The sequence below is a fragment of the Lichenostomus cassidix genome, chromosome 24 (assembly GCF_008360975.1).
Source record: "Lichenostomus cassidix isolate B80296 chromosome 24, HeHo_3.0, whole genome shotgun sequence".
In the NCBI taxonomy this organism is placed as follows: domain Eukaryota; kingdom Metazoa; phylum Chordata; class Aves; order Passeriformes; family Meliphagidae; genus Lichenostomus; species Lichenostomus cassidix.
In genome coordinates this window covers 2,025,849-2,043,862 of record NC_139504.1, presented here as the reverse complement: position 1 = coordinate 2,043,862, position 18,014 = coordinate 2,025,849, and the positions used below count along the sequence as shown (strand labels likewise).

General features: G+C 47.4%; 1 long non-coding RNA gene across 2 annotated transcripts; it reads left to right on the top strand.

Moving 5' to 3' along the window:
* Nucleotides 1-1,138: 1,138 nt before the first annotated feature.
* LOC146427467 (uncharacterized) lies at nt 1,139-14,782 on the top strand. 2 transcript variants are annotated; one of them, XR_014856426.1, is made up of 3 exons: nt 1,139-1,529; nt 3,415-3,523; nt 14,455-14,782. It is a non-coding gene; the product is annotated as an uncharacterized LOC146427467 (long non-coding RNA). The 2 variants fall into 2 exon arrangements; XR_014856427.1 differs by lacking the exon at nt 14,455-14,782 and adding an exon at nt 8,864-9,191.
* Nucleotides 14,783-18,014: the final 3,232 nt, after the last annotated feature.

The following is an 18,014-nucleotide window of genomic DNA, read 5'->3' as shown; positions in this document are numbered from 1 at the left end:
TTTCTTGTTTTTCAACGGCAGATGTGCTTTGAGGTTTGGTTTCCTGAAGGGAAGGTATTTTCCATTTTTAAAACATCTTTGTGCTTTCTTTTCCACATAGAGGAAATCAGGAGAAAAGCAGGAGGAAAAAACAGTTTAAACTTGTGGGCAGGACTATTTCTGTAGGGGAGAAAAACCACAGGTTTGTGAGCAAAGGGAGAATTCCTTTGGAAACTTCCAGAATGGCAGCAGTGCCACTCTCTCCTGGCAGCTCCTGTGTCATCTCTCTGATCCTTTCTTTGCCACCATCTGCTCCACAGCCTCTGAAGTCACCAGCAATGTTGCCCTTCATTTCCAAGGCTTTCAGATAATGTTTTGTACTCATGCAAACTAACGTGAGCATTAAATATCCTGCTAAGTCTGCTTGGCTTTTTCCATCAAACGTGTCATTTAAATAACCTAATTAAACGAAGCCCTTTCATTTTAGATGATTTTTAGATGATGCATATAATTGCCCTGAGAGTGCAGCCATCCAGCTGGCAGGGAGGTTGTAAAAGATGTAAAACATTTTAATAAAAACAAGACCCTCCTCGGGTTTGGCCTCAGTAAAGGGATGGAGGGGGTTTGGAAAGAGCCTCAGGGAGCTGTCAGGGCTCTGAGAGCAGAAATCTCCTGACCTTTCCTGTCTTGAATGTTACCTCAGATTCATGGGATGTTCATGGAGTCATAGAATATCCCAAGTTGGGAAGGACCACAAGGATCATCCATCCAGCTCCTGCCCTGCACAGACACCCCAGCAATCCCACCCTGTGCACCCCTGGGAGAATTATCCAAACACTCCTGCAGCTCTGGCAGCCTCAGGCTGTGCCCATTCCGTGGGGAGCCTGGGCAGTGCCCAGCACCCTCTGGGGGAAGAACCTTTTCCTGAAATCTAACCTCACCCTCTCCTGCCTGCTGAATGTTAAAGGATTTTCCCTCTTGGTTGGCACCAAGAGCAGCACAACTCGGGAAGGCATGAGTCCTGCTGCTTTTGCACCTTGATCCCAAAGGATGGTGACCCCTGGGGTCCTCCTTGCACAGTCACCTTGGAAAGAGCCTTTTTGGAATGCAGGAGCTCTTTTCTTACCACTACCTTACCCAGGAAAGCAGTCCAGTTCTCCTCGCCATGTCCAGCTGCCTGGGAATGTCTCCTGGCTCCTCCTTCCCTCCGGAGCATCCATCTGTGTGGCAGCAGTGCCTCTGGGCAGCAGCCAGCTCGCTGTGTCTAACATTTCCATGCAGTCAGAGCAAAGCTCCAGCCCAGGCCTGCAGTCACGGCGCTCGTCCATCACCATGTCAGCAGGCCGAGCGCGGCAGGACCCCGGCCTGCAGACACTGCCACCTGCCCTGCCAGTGCCAGTGCCTTCCCATGACGTGATGGCTCCAGGGACAGCGTCAGCCAGCCCTGAGCTGTTCCTGAGCTCATCCTGGGGCTGTGCTGGGGATGCTCTGAGTAATGCCTGCTGCTGCCAGCTTCCCGGCCAGGCCCTGCTGCCATTGCCGCCCGGGAGGTGACAGCTCCTGGCTTGCTGAGATTAGCTGGAATTTCTTCTCCCAACACACGTGCTCAGCAGGGATGTGCTTTTCCAAGACCCTCTTTTCTGCACTGGGATCTTGGCCCAGGCAGAGCTGGGAATCCTTCACCCCAGAGCCTCGCTGTGCTGACATACTGTTCTCACCACAACAGAGTGAATCCTGCTCGCTGAGGTTTTTTAATCCTGCTCCAAGCCAGAAAGTGCTTTGTGTTTCCCTTTCCCAAAGGATTTGGACCACATCAGGTCCTGTACACCAAGGGGCTTGGAGAGATATGCCAGCAGGATGGGTTCCTCCTCCAGGTGAAATCAGGGAGATCCCACCCAGTTAACACCACACTTCCATGAAAAAGCATTGCCCACCTCCCATTTCCTGCTCCCTCCCAGGATCAGTAGTGCCCACCAAGGATTGCTCCGTGTGTAGACCTTGACCTTGTCTGCTCAAGCAATATTTGAACCTCCCCAGGCCACAGACTTCAGGAAAACAATCCCAGCACAACCTCTCTGTGCTGTCACTTCCACTTACAGACCGTGGGGGTGATGTTGCCATGGTGGTTTTTAGCCACACTGTGGTCTGGGGCACTTTGGTCTGGAAGAGAGGTATTTCTCCATCCACAAAATCTTGCTGGAGCCCTGCAGGAAAGGACAGCCATGGCAATGCTGATGCTTCCCCACTGCCTCTTTGCAGTCTAAGTTGTTTTATTTTTCCTCTTGCCCCTCTCTCCTGCAGTACAAAAGGACATTCTTGTACCCAAGTATTTTTTTTTTTCTTCTGCATATTTGCAGCATGAGCAAAGCAGGAGGGGTGAGGGCAAGGAAGGGGATTGAAAGGTTTGGGGGAAAAAAATCTCACATAGGGCTTAGTTTACAAGGGACAGCTGAGTGTATAAACCCTGTCTCCAAAGAGGGTTGTTAGGAGCTTTTCTGGCAGTGTTTCCCCTCCTGCCCCCAACTTCTGGCTAAGCTGCTCTGAGGGAAAACAAGGAACGAGAAGGAGGGGGAAGTGGTTTTGAATGTTCCAAAAGTCAGAGCTGAAAAAGCCCCCACTGTAAGATCCAGAGAGGCTCGTGGAGCTGAGCAAACAACCCTGGGTGAGGGATTGGGTGGGTCAAGTGCTGCAGGTGGGGGTCGATGGGTTGTGCATCCGAGACTTCGTTATTTGATAGGGAAAATGATCCCATAGAAGGACAAACATCCTCTCACACAGGGAACTGGTGTGGCTGGGGAGCCCAAAGTATCTTTAAATTTCCTGTGAAGCCCAGACAGTTCTGTTGGGGACTGATTGCCCTCTGATGGCTCAGGGCACAGAGCAGAGGGTGAGTGCCAAGCTGAGATGCCTTTCCTGGCAGATTCCTGGTAACCCCACCTTCCCTCTTCTCCATGGAGACTTTCCTTATCTGCAGTGTGACTAAGACTCTTCATATTTCAATAATTGGGATTACAGCACCCAAATCAGGAGTCTCCAGGCTGTAGACATGGACTTGAAAATGCAATTTCTGGGATGCAGGAGGCTTTTGCTTTCTGCAAATCCTGCTCACAAACCTGAGTGATGCTGGCTTGCCTCACACCAATATCAGATTATTTCTTATCCTTGGGCTATGGGAAGCAAAAGGCTTGGTGTTTGCACAGGGTTTTTCTTCTGGTATTGATATTATCTCGGGATCTCAGCAAGTCTGTCAACCTCAAGAGAAAATTAATTTTCAGGCCTTTGGTCCCAGTGTTTGATTTGGGGGCAGTGCTGGGCAGCAGGGAGGATGCAGGAGGGTCTGGATGCTGCCCACCAACCCCACTAAATATCTTTAAAACCGCTATTAATTAATATAACCCTGATTTGTTCCTTTTTTTTTTTTGCTTTTTTTGTTAGGTGTCACCCTGTAATGCGTTTTCATCCTGTCCCAAAGCAACACCAACACTGCAAAACCACAGCTCCTAAATCTGCATTTCATTTGCATCTCGTGAGGCTGCACCCACAGGTATGTGCACAGCACCTCAGCTGGGACAAGTGCTTATTAGAAACACGTTTGCTGGGAATTCCCAGCCCCTGCACATGGATCTCTCGTTAAACACCACGGGCTGGAGGGAGGGATTGCTGCCCCAGGCTCTCTGCGAGATCTCTCAGCACCATATGCAATAAATATGGTTTTAATAAGCAGTCATTAATGAGTGGACAATAACAGCTTTATTAAGCTTAAATTAAAGGCATGCTTGGGAGCCTTAAACTGAGATTATATGGTGTAATGGAATATACTGGAATTTGGCATTTTTAAGGCTCCTTGCAAGCCATTGGGTGGGGGAAGGAGGAGGGGTTTGGAGGGGAAGATGCATTCCCTGCTCCTGCCCTGGGATCTGTTGTCTCTGGAGAGAGATTATTTCTATCTTATTTCCATGCTGGAGCATCCTTTGGAGGAGGGATGCAGTGGATTCCATGGTGAGGGTGGTTGGTGCAGGGTAAGAAATCCTGAGGTTTCTGCAATGTTGCTTCCGCCTTGCTTGCAGCAGGAGTCTGGGAGAAGGGAGATGTTTTATCCCTGCTGTCCTGCCCTGGAGTGGGGCAGCGCCTCTTCCCCTCTGTTCCCCTGCAGCGCCCCAAAAGGGAGCTTCCTTCCCCCCTCCAGGCTGGCAGTGTGGTGTGTTTGGGTTCTGACCTTGCCAACACATCTCCATGGCTGGGCACTGCATGGACACAGCCTTTTCCATGCTGCTCTCATTCCCTGTGGGAGCTGCAGCTCCTTGAATGCTCCGAGAAACCACAGCACTTGATTTTGCTGCAGCTGCTTAACCCCTGCCCACTGAACTCACGGGGATGGATTTCATGCCCAGGGCTGCGTGGCCATGGGATTGGGTTGGAAGTTTGGGATCAGGATGGATTTCATGCCCAGGGCTGCATGGCCTTGGGATTGGGTTGGAAGTCTGGGATCAGCTGCCTCTCCTGTTGTCCTCGTGTTTGGTAAGCAGTGAGCTTGGAAAACAATCCAAGGACCCAAGTGAGCAGGCAGGAGTGAGGGATGCCAAAAAGGAATCCCACTCTTTATTAGATGATGATGATAAAACCATGGTAAAATAACAATAACACCTAGGCACAAATATCCAAAGGACATTAGGCACAGTGGTTTGGCTGGAAAAATCTCTGGACAACCTACAATAAATGCCCAAGCCATTGGAAAGCTATTTACTGGATCCTATCCCACTGCAGTTTTACCACCCCTGTGTCCTCCTGGCCGCCCAGCCACTGCTCAGCTCTGCAATTTGCTTTCTTAGGTGGGTTACTTTCCATTTTGTGTTGTCTTCCTGGCCCAGCTTGCTCTTACAAACTGGTTTTCAAGCCTGTAACTATCAGCTCCAGTCGTCCCCAGGAATATCCAGCCCATAAATGCACCTCCCTGGCTGTGCACAGTGTTTGGGTTGTGTCTGAGGCTGGGACAGAGCTGGCTCTGGAGATGAGCCAATGCAGGTAAACTCTGAATGCAGACTGTGCCCAGTCTCCCTTCCCAGAAAGGCACTCCAGGATTGCTGGCCAGCCTGCTTCCCGAGACCTCGGGCTAACCTGGGAAAATGACTTGATGTGGGTATGAATCAGACCTTCCCCTGAGCCCAAAGCATGGGACTTGCATCAGCTCTGTTCCCTTAAATCCACTCATTGTGTCCCTCTGACCTGGACCCCTTGAACTCCCTCTGCTCCTCTCCTTCTGCCTCATCATCCTCCAAATCCCAGCTGTATCCTTAGCCAGCCCTCGCTGCCCTCTTACAGCTTCCCTTACCATCTGCATTTTGTTGCTTCATTTACTCTCCTGCTATTTTTTTTTCCATTTACTTTTGAGAATTCACATCATTCCCAGTTCCCTCTACTTACTGTCTTGGATGACTGTGTCTGCAGTGTTTTAAATGCAGACTGTATTTAGGAATATAATTTGAGCTGAGCCAGCCCAGCATGTGTCACACACAAGTGTCCAAGCTCAGGTCTGACTCTGATTCCTCTGCCAGCTCAGAGGACACTTTGAAATCAGTGATGACGCTGTGAGATGAGATTTGGGCAGTGAAGAGGCTCTGTCTGTTCTTTCTGACATCCGTCAGGACAAAATGAACTACATTCCTCCCTGAATTGGTCGGCTCCTTGCCAGGGATGAGCAGGATCCAGCAAGAAGCACGTGTTGAATTGGTTCCCTGGATATTCTGCTTTACGCAAAAACTGGTTGTGTGTGTTTTAGCACCGAGAGTTACTCTGAATTGCCTGGAATATGTAAGATGTTTCTGCACAATATTGCAGTGTTTGATGGGTAGGACAAGGAGCAATGAGTTCAGACTGAAAAACATCCTGCTGGCTGGGGGTTTTCCCCTCTGATTGTATTCTGGATCAATGGGAGCTTAGTGAGGCTCTGAAGTATCAGCTGGAGGCTTCAAAGACATCAAAGCCCCTGTGAGGGTGCTGTGCAAATAGCACACAGTCCTTCTCCCTGCTCTGAAGAGGGAGCAGGTAGGAGAAAGGGGAATTCACAGCCTTTTTTCTCCTTTTCTCCAAGCCTGGAAACCTTTTTTGGTCTCAGGAAGTGACTGGGTCTGTATGAAGAGTCTGCTAGGTTTGTCCAAAGGGTGCCAGGGCAGAGGTTGGCTGTGTGACAAAGTTCTGAGGTGTGAAAAAACTCCCTGAGTCTTACCTTAGGGATCTCCACAAGCCCAGGCAGCAGAAAAATGGGAAAGGAGGATGTCTGGTTTGTGACTGGGTCTTTACGGGTGTGCTTGTGCCTTTAGGGCCATGCTTACTGCTCCAGCTTTCTGCATTTCCTTGGAGTTCCTTAGCACAGCTGTAAACGGGATTGAATTCCTAGCTCAGGAAGAGCAGGATATGTCCAAAGGTTTCCTGGTACAGTGGGGTTAACCTGAGTAAGGCTGAGCTGTAGAAGTTACTGAAAGTCCTTCTTCATGCAGTCACTTTCTCGTGATAACTTCCTGGAGTGTTTTCTTCAGCATTAATCACTCCATTTCTTCCTGATCCAGAAGTGTTGTGCAAGCCACTGGGTCAGCCCATGGAGCATGGGACAGCAGGATCAGGACCTGCTGAAATGTTAGTCTGGCAGCCTTTTCCCATGCAAATAAGGATGTCTGAGCAGAGGATGGAGGTTGTGGACCTCAAATAGTGTAGGAAAACATAGAATTTAGGGCCAGGCTGATCCCTCTGAGGAAGCATCTCCCCAGTACAGAGCTGGGGTTTAAATCTCTCCTCAGAAGGGAACTTCCTAAAGCAAAACAACATTGTGAATCCTGGTGGGACTCAAACCTTTGGCTCCAGAGTGTCTAGGGACTGGAAAGCTGATGATTAGATAACTGTAAACCATCCTTATTTTACAGCTCATGCTGGCTTTGATCAGGAGGGGAATGAAGCACAGCAGGCTCCTGGAGTGGAGGGGAGAAAGGGGGTTGTGATTAAATGAAACCTCAGATCACTGCAGCTGGAGCACCTGACCTTGCTGTGGGGTTTGCTGCTGGTTTGGGGAAGTCTGACTCTCTCCATGCCTCAGTTTCCCCAGTGCTGTGGCTTTGCCAGTGCCCCCCATCTGCAGAGCTGTTTCCAGCTCAGGGGTCCCAGCACAGGAAGGAGCTGGAGCTGCTGGAGGAGGATGAGCAGAGGGATGGAGAAGCTCTGCTAGGAGGAAAGGCTGAGAGTTGGGATTGTTCAGCCTGGAGAGAAGCTTTGGGGTTTGGCCACCTCATTGTGGCCTTGCAGTGCCTGCAGGAGCCAACAAGGAAGATAGAGAGAGATTGCTAACAAGGGCCTGGGGTGCCAGGACAAGAGGGAATGGCATCAAGCTTACAGAGTGGGTTAGATGGGATATTGGGAAGGAATTGTTCCCTATGAGGGTGCTGAGGCCCTGGCACAGGGTGCTCAGAGAAGCTGTGGCTGTGCCACCCCAGGCTGGACAGGAATTGGAGCACCCTGGGATGGTGGAAGGTGTCCCAGCCCAGAGCAGGGGCTGGAATTGGGTTTAAGATCCTTTCCAATCCAAACCATTCCAGGATTCTATGGAAGTGTAACTTGAAGAGCATCTCACTCCCCCCTTGCTCCGGAGGGAGCCAGCAGGGACTGGGGCAGCTCTCAGGGTGGGTTTGGGGCTGCTGGGTTTCTCACTGGTGAAATGTGATTTTCCTGCACCTGCAGGTCTCTGCTCCACTCCCAGCTCCAGCACAGCTCCCTGCAAAATCACACACTGCCACAGCAATCCCCCCAGATTTCCCTTGGGCTGTTTTTCCTTTGGAATAGTGAGGGGAAAGGCAGACCTTGTGATAAAGGTCTTTAGTTGGGTTTTTTCTCAATACCCCCAAGCCAGTGATCAGAATTTTCTGCTAGTTGACTCTCAACTAAAAAATTGCCTCAAATCGAGGCTCTTTCTGCTCATGATGCCCTTGAAAAGACATTGACTGGACATGGTAGTCTTGCCCCTGCAGATACTTCTACTGCAGCAGGTTTCCCCCCCAGAAAGGGGGAAGAGGGGACAAACAGCAAGAAGGAGAAGGAAAAATTTAAGAATTAAAGAGAAAAGAAAAGAGAAAAATAGGTTTTAACCAAGTCTGATGAAGCTTGTCAGGGTGGGAGTGAAATCCCAGAGCACTGCAGATGCAGCCCCAGCCCCAGCCCAGCCCCTTTGATCTCTCCTGGTGCTGATGTCCTTATCTCCAGGAAAGATATTCTTGTTTGTTGCCTTGTTAAGTGCTTGGAAAGTCCATCCCTGTCTGAAGTGGTCTCCAGCCTGGGCTGCTGTGTTTTGCCTGGTTGCTAAGCTTGTCTCATGCATGGTTAATGCCTGATGAGATCATGGTGCCATTTAGCATTTCATGGATAATTCAGGATTATTCATTGGAGAAATCAAGAACAAGCAGGTGTATTCATAGCCTGCCTTCATGGCAAGAAGAAAAACAACAACCTTGGGAAACGCCATGAATTATTCAGTGGAGACCAAAGGGCTGCTTGAGTTGGGGGAGCATGGGGAGGTGGAAATTGCTTTTCAGAACAGCTAAATCTAAAGCTTTTAGGCCATTAACGCTGCAAATGTGGGTGGTTGAGTCAATCTCAGTGAGGAGAGGCTCCTGTCTCCCAGCAGAACGCTAGGAAGGGGATTTGGAGCGAAGTTTTGTGTTTCTGGGATGTGGTGGGTTAGTGGAGGTGAGGGCAGAGGGGGCAGGAAGGGGGCAGGGTGACATCTCTGGAGGCACAGAGCTCTCATCCTCCCTCCTTTGCTGTTTTCTGCCCAACCTGCAGGCAGGAGGTGTGGGACAAACCCAAGGAAGGTTTAAATAAGAAGCTTTAAAGAGCTGTTCTGCAGGGTGTCAGCCCCCAGGTCTGGTGCTGCCTCTCAGCATGTCCTCCAGGAGCACAACTGAGATGTTCTGTGGGGACAAACTGTCCTTGGGACACTCTGGAGGTCTCATGGACACAGCCATGCTCAAGGATTGCACTTGGATCCTTGTCCAGGCAGATAAAAACACAATCTCCAGTGTGTCTGCTCTTACAGAGATGCCTGAATACAAAGTGAAAATGCTGCCTGTCCCAGAAAAATGCTCATTTGTGATGCATTCGGGGAAGAAAGAGAAGTGTTAACACTTTTTGGGTAATAAAAATAAAGGATTGCTGACCAAAACTTTATTATCATCCACTGCTCAAAATGGTATTTCTCAATTTTCAGGTTTTGGTCTTTTTATTTTCCAGTAATATTTTTATTTTCCAATAAAACAAGTCAAACACTTTCAAGGAAATCGGATGCTTTTCGTGAGCTTTTTCCAGTCAAATGAAAGCACTATCTTCCCTTGGAAAAGTGGTTTAATGGACATTTTTTGAGCTGTCCTAGCAGGGATTTTGCAGTTTGGCCTGAAGGGGAGAAGTTCTGTAGAACCATGGAGCAAAGCACAGCTCAGGAACTCCAGCATTACCCCAGACTGTAACTACAGCTCTGCATTTAATGTTCAATCGTCCCAGGGTTGTTTTTCTGGAGTGTTCAGACTGGTGCCTATAAATCCCAGGGGCAAATCCCAGCCTGGGGAACTGGAGGCTTTGCCATCCTGTGTGCCTTGGGGTTTGTGGGAAGATGTTGGGTATTCCTGGGGGTGAATGTGAGCACAGTGTCCCCAGAAATGCAGAGGGATGGGTGCACAGGGAACGGGAATGGAGCAGCAAGTCCATTTTACACCCTGGAATGTGGGGCTGCAGCTCTCCCATGCAGAGAGCAGGGAGATGCTGATCTCATCCTGCAGCTGCCCGCAGTCATTTGGAGATGACAGCCGTAAAAACTTGTGCTTCATTCATTCTACGAGCTGGAGATGCTTACATTTTCCACGCTGATAGTTGGACCTTAGTTGTTGTTGTTGCTTTTACCATTATTTTTTGTCCTTCTTCAGAAGCAAAGACTTCAGGAAATCCTTTGACCCCAGGGGAAGAGACCAAGGTGGACACTCACCATTTATTTCTTTCATTTAGCTAATTGGAAAGTTTAATCCCAGAATCTCTGAATGGTTTGAGTTGGAAGGGAACTGAAGGATCATCTCCTTCCAATGCCCTGCCATGGGCAGGGAACTTCCTGCTAAATCAGGTGGCTCCAGGTTTGGCTTGGACACTTCCAGGGATCCAGAGGCAGCCACAGCTTCTCTGGGCAATCTGTGCTGGTTTTATTTGCTGCCTAGGATTTTAGCTTCTGTATTTTTCGTGTAGCTGTAGTTTCAGTGTGTGGCTCTGGACTCCATATAGAGTGCTAAAGCTGCTGCTCCCAACATCTTTAGACAAAACAATCCCTCTAAGTTGGAAATCAAGGACACTTTGCTGCCTCAGAGACCTAAAATATGTGAACAACAGTGAATGGGGGGAAAACTTGGAGTAATTGACATAATCAGCTGAAGGTGTAATTGGAGGATTAAACCTCCATATGATAATGTACAGAACTTATAAAGTACAAAAAACTCATGACTCGCTGTCCATTTTGGGTGTGGCCTCTCCACTAGGCTCTGTCTGCCCTAAATGCATCTTGAAGGCCTTTAATAAATCCAACTGCTTTTTTTTCTCCTAATTTTATCTAGCTTCTGTTTTAGGTAAGCCTATTCAGGCATCCTATTGAAATCTTGAAAATCATTTGCAGGAGGAGAAAACTTCCCTGAAATAAAAGGGCCTTTTGGGGCAATGTAAAGGAAAGGAGGGAAAAATCCCATGGATGAAGATCCTGCTGATGCTTGGAAGGGAGATGCCAGCACTGCCAGTGGTTTTTCTTCCTGAACAATCCCACTCACCATGCCCCACTCTGAATTTTAAATAACCCTAAAAGCATATTTGGTGAAATATATTACTTAAATTGCTTTTCTCCACGGGCTGGCTTGTGGCTCCCCAGGTCTTGATGGGGAAATATGTGTAGGAAGGGAGAAAGGGGGGTGGCTGTGTCTGGATTTTATCTGTGTGCCTCTATTTTACACCCAATTTGTGCAGGGACAGATGCTGAAAGAAATGCACAGTAAGTGGAAGATCTTTCCAATCCCTTTTCTTCTTCACGAGTTTGTTTATGTGAACCCAACATATACGTGCTCTCATTAAGAGCAAGATTTAACTTCTCTTTTTTCTTTCTGACAAATAGTAAATTCAAAACGTGGTGGAGAAATGACTCACAAATACCAGGCTCATTTGGCAAGTACATTTTAGCCAGAAAGATGTCTTTTTTTTTTTTTCTTTTTTGATGTAGAAATGTTTTGCTTTGACATTTTTCAAAATAAACCCTTTTGACCCTTCTTTTTGTATGCAGGATTTTCAAGAAGTGACCAAATTAAGAGAATAAAATGTTCTACTAAATTAAAAGAATAAACTACCAAATGAAAAGAATGAATCAAAGTGAAACAGAATGCTGTTTTAAATCAGTGAAAATATTAAGTTGACCCAGTTTTATTTATATTTGGATTTTTTTCCTGAAAACTCTCCCAAGAGCCAATTACTTTTTGACCCAAACTGCAAGTTTCTCCTGCTTTATTTTTTTTCCCTTCCTCTACTTAAAACCACTGAGGTCACAAACCTATTATGTTCAGCAAAAAAGCTCCTCTCAGATTATAGTCATGAACTCTCTGCTTTCTGATTTCTGCAAGGGAAGCCAGCTTGCTCACACCTACATGTTTTAATTTCTTTTCTCACTGGGCAAACCCACTTTGAAGGCAATAATGGTTAAAAAAAAACTACAATTAAAATTTACTCCTGGTTTATAGGTGCTGCCTTTAAATTAGTGGAGTTCTGGATGTTGCCCAAATATTTTGGATGAGGCTTGGAGCAGCTTGGTGGAGTGGAAGGGAGTTGGACTAGAAAAGTCTTTTCTAACCCAAACCATTGTGGGATTCTAGGGTTTGCCTCCCTGGCTCTCTGCTTGCTCCAGGGCTGCTTTGGAGGCTCTTGGAGCATTTCATCCCCAACCTGCAGCGTGGAATTTTGGGCAGATTTTCCCCAAAATTCCCCCCAGGCCCACCCAGCCCCATGCCTGCCTTCAATCCAGCCCAGCCCATGGCAGCAGGGCTGATGTCACCCTGCAGAGCCTCCTGTCCACCCAAATTCTCCTCCCCACCTCCTTCCCTGCCCAATTCCACCCCCAGGGCTTGGACACTACAGTGACCTTGCTGTGTCCAACCCACCCAGAGCTGGGTGAGCAAACCTCAGGCCCCAGCCCATCTGTCCTTCCCACATCCCCAAACTTTACATGGAAACAGCCTCAAGATTGCTTCACAAACTGGAGCTGATGCTGTCATCTCGTCACCAAAACTGCGGGAAAAACAAAATCCCTCCAACAACATTTTAATGTCAGAGAGTCAAGGCATTACTTTATTATCTGCCAGGATGTTGTTCTGGCCAGGATGTACCACAGAAATCATCTCATCCACACACAGCCTGGCTGTGCAGAGAGAATCATTCCATCACACATGATTTTACTTGATTCTTCAGGTATTTTATGCAGTTAAAATACATAGAAATGGATTGGGTCAGTGTTCATTGGTGCAGAGCTGAGCAAATCCCTAGTATTCAGTTTCCCATTGGATCTGAATCTCCTCACCTATGATGTTAATTAGATTTTTCATTCTTCAGTTTTCCTATCAGTCCGTTCTGGACCAGATGTCTTCAGCCCTGCTGCAGGTAGCTGTTTGTAGATAGCCACTGCTGTCTGCTGATGTTCTGCTGATAGCTCTTTATCTTTTGGGTTCCTCCAGTCTGTTGATATGTTGAGTCCACCAGACCTCACCTGGTAGAACAATGCCCTGGAGAGAAACCTAAAATTCCTTTTCCCAGGGTAAAGACAAACAGAACTCTTTGGCTAAAGTTATCCAAAATTTTTAAACTGGTGTATTTTCCAACAATCTCGTGAAACATCAACCTCAGCATGGAGAGAGCTCCAGAGCAAACCCCCCTGTGGCATCTGCAGCTCTTGGGGTGAAGTTGAAGTCATTCCAGTGACTGTGAGGAGCCCTCAGAAAACCTGGGCTTGACATAATTTTCAGGAAGTCTTAAATTCTGCCTTCTGCAAGGTTTCCCAGGTCAGGGATACAAAGCCTGACCTGTGTGAATAATGGTTTCTGTGGTTTACAGGCAGCTCCTAAAAGCTTAATAATTAAGAAAGTGCTTGTGGCTCAGTCGAAATAATTCTGTTGATTTTTCTCAGCTAGTAAAAAATCTGAAGGGTTTCTTATCGAATCAAGGCTTGTTTTGGTCTGTAGGGATTTTTTTTCTTTTTTTTTCAGTTTCTTTTCCTGTTCTTTCAACTAAATTTAAAAGGTGAACATTTAGAAGTGGCAATCTATTTGGAACTAGAAAATCATAGGCATGAGAGGAACCAGCCCAGTGCCTAGGCTGGTGAAAAAGCTCAAGGGGCCTATTTTTACTCCCTCAAAATTGTTTCCTTTTGGAACAATTTTCCAAACCAGCCTGAACTTGTGCTATTTATGAATCTTCCAGAATGTTTCAGGGACAAATAGTATATAGGTGTAGCCAAAGTAAGTCCAGCCTGCCTTTATTTCTCCTTTCAGTCTCCAGGTGTCAATGATATTCCTGTGGATTCAGCAAATCTGGTGTGGAAGGGTGTCTGTGAGTGCTGTGACACCCATTTTTTAGGTGATTTTTCTGGTCTTTCCTGTTTTTCTGGCTAGGTTGGCAGGAGAGGAGCATTCTGCAGGGGCTGGGAAGATGAAAACAAGGGAAACTTTTACCGGTGGCTCGAGGCATCCAAAAAAAATCATTTGTGTCGTGATTTGGAGCCGGAGCTGTGTTGAATACCAGGCAGCTCAATGGGTGCATTCATCAGGGAGCCCAAAGGCTCTGCAGGGAAGGGAAGGACTCTGGGATTCTCCGTGGGGAGGAGGAGCTGGCCCAGCCAGGGAACAGCCCTGCTTTCACTCCTGCTTTATCTCCATCTCCTGTTAGGTGTTGGAGCAGCCTGGGAGGAGGTGAATTGAGGCACAGCCTGCCAGGTGTGCAGGGAGGGAATGCATGGATCCCTGGGCTGGGGGAGTAGAGCAAAATGAGGTTAAATCTGGATCAGCTCTGAGCCAGGGAAGGTGTTTGACCTCTCTGCCTGTGTGGGTGAAGCCTTTGCTTCACCTTTTCCAAGGGTCTGGAGTGCCAGGACCAGGGGGACTGGCTTCCCACTGCCAGAGGGCAGGGAGAGATGGGATATTGGGAAAAAATCCTTCCCTGTGAGGGTGGGCAGGTCCTGGCACAGAGTGCCCAGAGAAGCTGTGGCTGCCCCTGGATCCCTGCAAGTGTCCAAGGTGAGGTTGGACAGGGCTTGGAGCAGCCTGGGACAGTGGAAGGTGTCCCTGCCTGTGGCAGGGGGTGGAACAAGGTGAGATTTAAGGTCTCTTTTGACCCAAACCATTCTGTGATAATAAAGCCAGGATTTGAATTTGGGCTCCAAAGGATAATGGAGATGGAAAACCAGCTGATGGTTAGAAGTCAAACAGCCAGCTGGACAGCAATCCTGCACAGAGCAGCCTCCAGGTGAGATTATCTGCAAGGCAAAATCATCCCAAAATTCAGATCCTTGGCTGGAGCGGGGTGGAGGGGGAGCTGGATGCCACTACCCCCTGATAGGAGCATTGGCTTCATTTTAGCAGAATTTAAGCTGAATTATCACCAGCCCCATGCTAACCCTCACTCAGAACCATGTTCTGTCAATTCTGACCCTATCCCAGAATGTGCCATCTTTAATTTATAACAATCTGTCTCTTTACCAGCCTGAAAAAAGGAGAGGGAGCTGACTTGGGAAAGCATTAGCTGCCTTTGGCACTGAACAGAACCATGAAACATCTGCAGTGGGATGTGAGATCTTCCTTTGGATCCCCTGGGTTCTGCAGCACAGCTAAAGCTGCACCTGGCAGGAATGGAGGAATTCATCTGGAGATGGGAACGATTTGCCATTCAAGCATAGGGAGGGGGAAGAAAAGATCTTAAGTGGAGGGGGGAGAAATATTTTCAAATGAAAGTTTTCTGTTAGAAATGTCTACATTGGGTATTTCTCCTCTTGCAAGGTTCTGGCATATCCTTTTCAAAAGGAAGCCTGAAACCTTTTAAAGAGAAATATCAAAGGAAACACTTCTTTCTTTCACTGACATTTTTCACAAAACTCAAATATATTCCTTGACAGACTCCAAAGTGATCCAGATCCTCCATCCAAATGCAAATGGGCGTTTAGGATCACTTACCAACATATCAAAGAGCTCTAGGCCAGGCCTTTCCTTTTAATTCCACTGCAGCTGCTGCCATTCCTGTCAGGAAATGTGAAAACAGAGCAGGGAAAATGACTCCTAGTGTGGTTTTTTTGGTGCTAATGCTTTGGAAGAGCTGTTCCACATTCCCTTTTCTGAGTTTATTTGCTGGCTGCAATGGCTGGGCTAATGAAAAGCTCTGTGATGTGTTTTTTTTTCTTTCGGGAGCCTTTGGAAATTCTCTTTGAGGGTGTGGAGGAGGATGGGGTGGGAAGCCCTGTCGGGTTTGCATTGCACCATTGGCAATCCCACATCCCAGGAAAACCAGAGCAGGATGGAAAAGGACAAGCAAAGTGACAGCAAAACGTCCCAGTGCTGCCAAATTCCTGGAAGGGGAGTTGTCTGCAGGAATGCTGGAGGAGGAGATGGAGGAGATCCATCCAGGCTGCCATGTGCTATCCACAGGTATTGCTGCAGAATGCAAATGTGCAGGAAAAATGGGCAGCAACACGAATATTTGGTCATCTTTCCTGAAAATTCATGGCAATACTGTGCTCTCAGACAATTTTTTCCCCCTTAACCCTCACTATTTGTCAGAGAGATGCTGTGACTTGGAAATAACTGAAGTAGAGGCTTAGAGCACAATGTAGGGTTTATTCTGAGTGACTCCAAGAGTACCTGAGGCTGTACCAGGGAAGGTTTGTGCTCTGAGGAACTGGAATAGGAACAGCCTGTAAATCCTCTCTCAGCACACCTGGAGAGGAACATCAGCAATAAAATATCTCTTTTTCCCACCCAGGGATTGTCTTCTGCAGCTCCTTAGCAGCCACATTTGCCCCATTCCGTTTAAGCTGAGCTCCAAATTGATGCTGAATGACTTTTGCTGTGTCTGATAGGGATTAGGCAGAGGTTGTCCTGAAAATCACAGAGATTGTCATTCCAGAGTACCCATTTCTTGTTAGCTTTACCTTTTCACACAAATGAGATTGGAAAGACCAGGAAATGGTTCTCTTTTAGGGGAGAAAAAGCCAGTCAGAAATTTGTGTCAAACCTTATTTGCTGCAATTTACCTGACCTCGTGCCTGATGTTTTTACCAAGTACTGAAAGGGGAGCTGGGTTGACTGAGAGCTTTTTCCAGAGTATGGAATCTCCTTTGTTTCCTCTGTGTGTGTGTGTGCACATATATATGTGTGTGTATATATATATATATATATATATATATAAAAAATTTAAAAATATGTATGTGTGTATATGCATGGACATGTACATATATATATATTTTTTTTAATATTTTTGAGTGTGGTGCAGAACATCAAACCCACATCATTCTTCCCCCCTCCTAACAGCATCTCTCTGGAGCCCTGATTTTTTGAGCTATTCCAAGAATGCTGCTGATGTCTGTGCCGTGGATGGATGGAAAACTTCTCCTGTCAATGAGAAGCTCGCTGGTGGTGGCTGCAACATTTTGGTAGCCCTCAGACCATCTAAGGGAAGAGCTAATCCTTACCTGAGTGTGTCCATGGGGAATAATTCCTGCAGGAGAGGAGGAGGAGGTGGGTTGTGGTCCTTCAATCCACACCAACTCACAAAGCCTTGCAGCCTTAGATGAGAATCATTCCTAGGACAAGTTTCCAAACTGTTTAAGAAACGAAGCCCTAAATCCCATTAGGATTAAAGGCTCTGAGGCATTTGGGGAAATGTCACCCTTTGGGAGCCAAAAAGAGCCATGATTTTAGGCTGCATCCTCCAACCTTAGCCAAGGATTCCCTTTGTCATCATTGCAGCCAAACCCTGCCTACTCTGGGCACTGAGTGCTCTGATTTTCCATTTGTCTCTGTCTGAAGCTGTGTCTCCCCAGCAATGATCCATTACGTGGGAATCAGCTTCCCAGGAGGAGTTCTATTGCCAGAAAACAAAATAGTTTTGGCTTTTCTCTGTTCATTTTTTTCAACAAAGGCCTGAAAAACTTGAGAGAAGACAGAAAAATGTTAATCAAACTTTGCCATGGGAAATAATTTCCTGAGCAGGCTGGGGGTGTTGGATGGATCCAGACTGGGGGTTAACCTTTCCCAGTTTTCCAAGGTATTGGGGACCAGGATATATTCAGGTCACTAGCTGAATATATGAGTAAGCTGGGATAGTGGAAGGTGTCCCTGCCCATGAGCTTGGTACTGGGTGATCTTTAAAGTCCCTTCCGAAACCCAAACCATTCTGGGATTCTTTGTGTGGAAATGTTTTGGTGTAACAATCAGGTTATCACAGCTGCCTGGCTCTCAGGTTTTGGGTTGACACAACAGGAGCAGCTTGTACTCCTCAGAGAGCCACCCAGGGCATGACAACCCCTGGTGTCACCTCATGGGAGGGCCAGGAGATATCCCTTCCCCAGAAATCTCCCCAGGATACTCTGGGACAAGACCAGAAGCCTGGGAAGCCTCTTTTCCCAGCCCCACCAAGCTCTGATGGGAACAAGGATCTGCTTTTATCTCGGAGGGCATTAACGCCACCATAAACTCCATCACGCTGCAGTTCCCATAAAAACCGAGGAGGGATTCCCGAGAAACAGACACTTCCCAGCCATGGAAATAGCGCTGAGGGGTTTTTTGGAACAGCCACGACTGTAATTTAAAGAGAGAAAGAGTGGTATTCCAACTATTTTGTCTTTAAAAGGAAATACTGAATCGCTTATGGATAAGACATTAACCCAGGCCTCGAGCAGTGTGGTTGTTAAAGAGCCCTCGGCAGTGTTTGCGAGAGGGAAGGTGGAGGGTGTT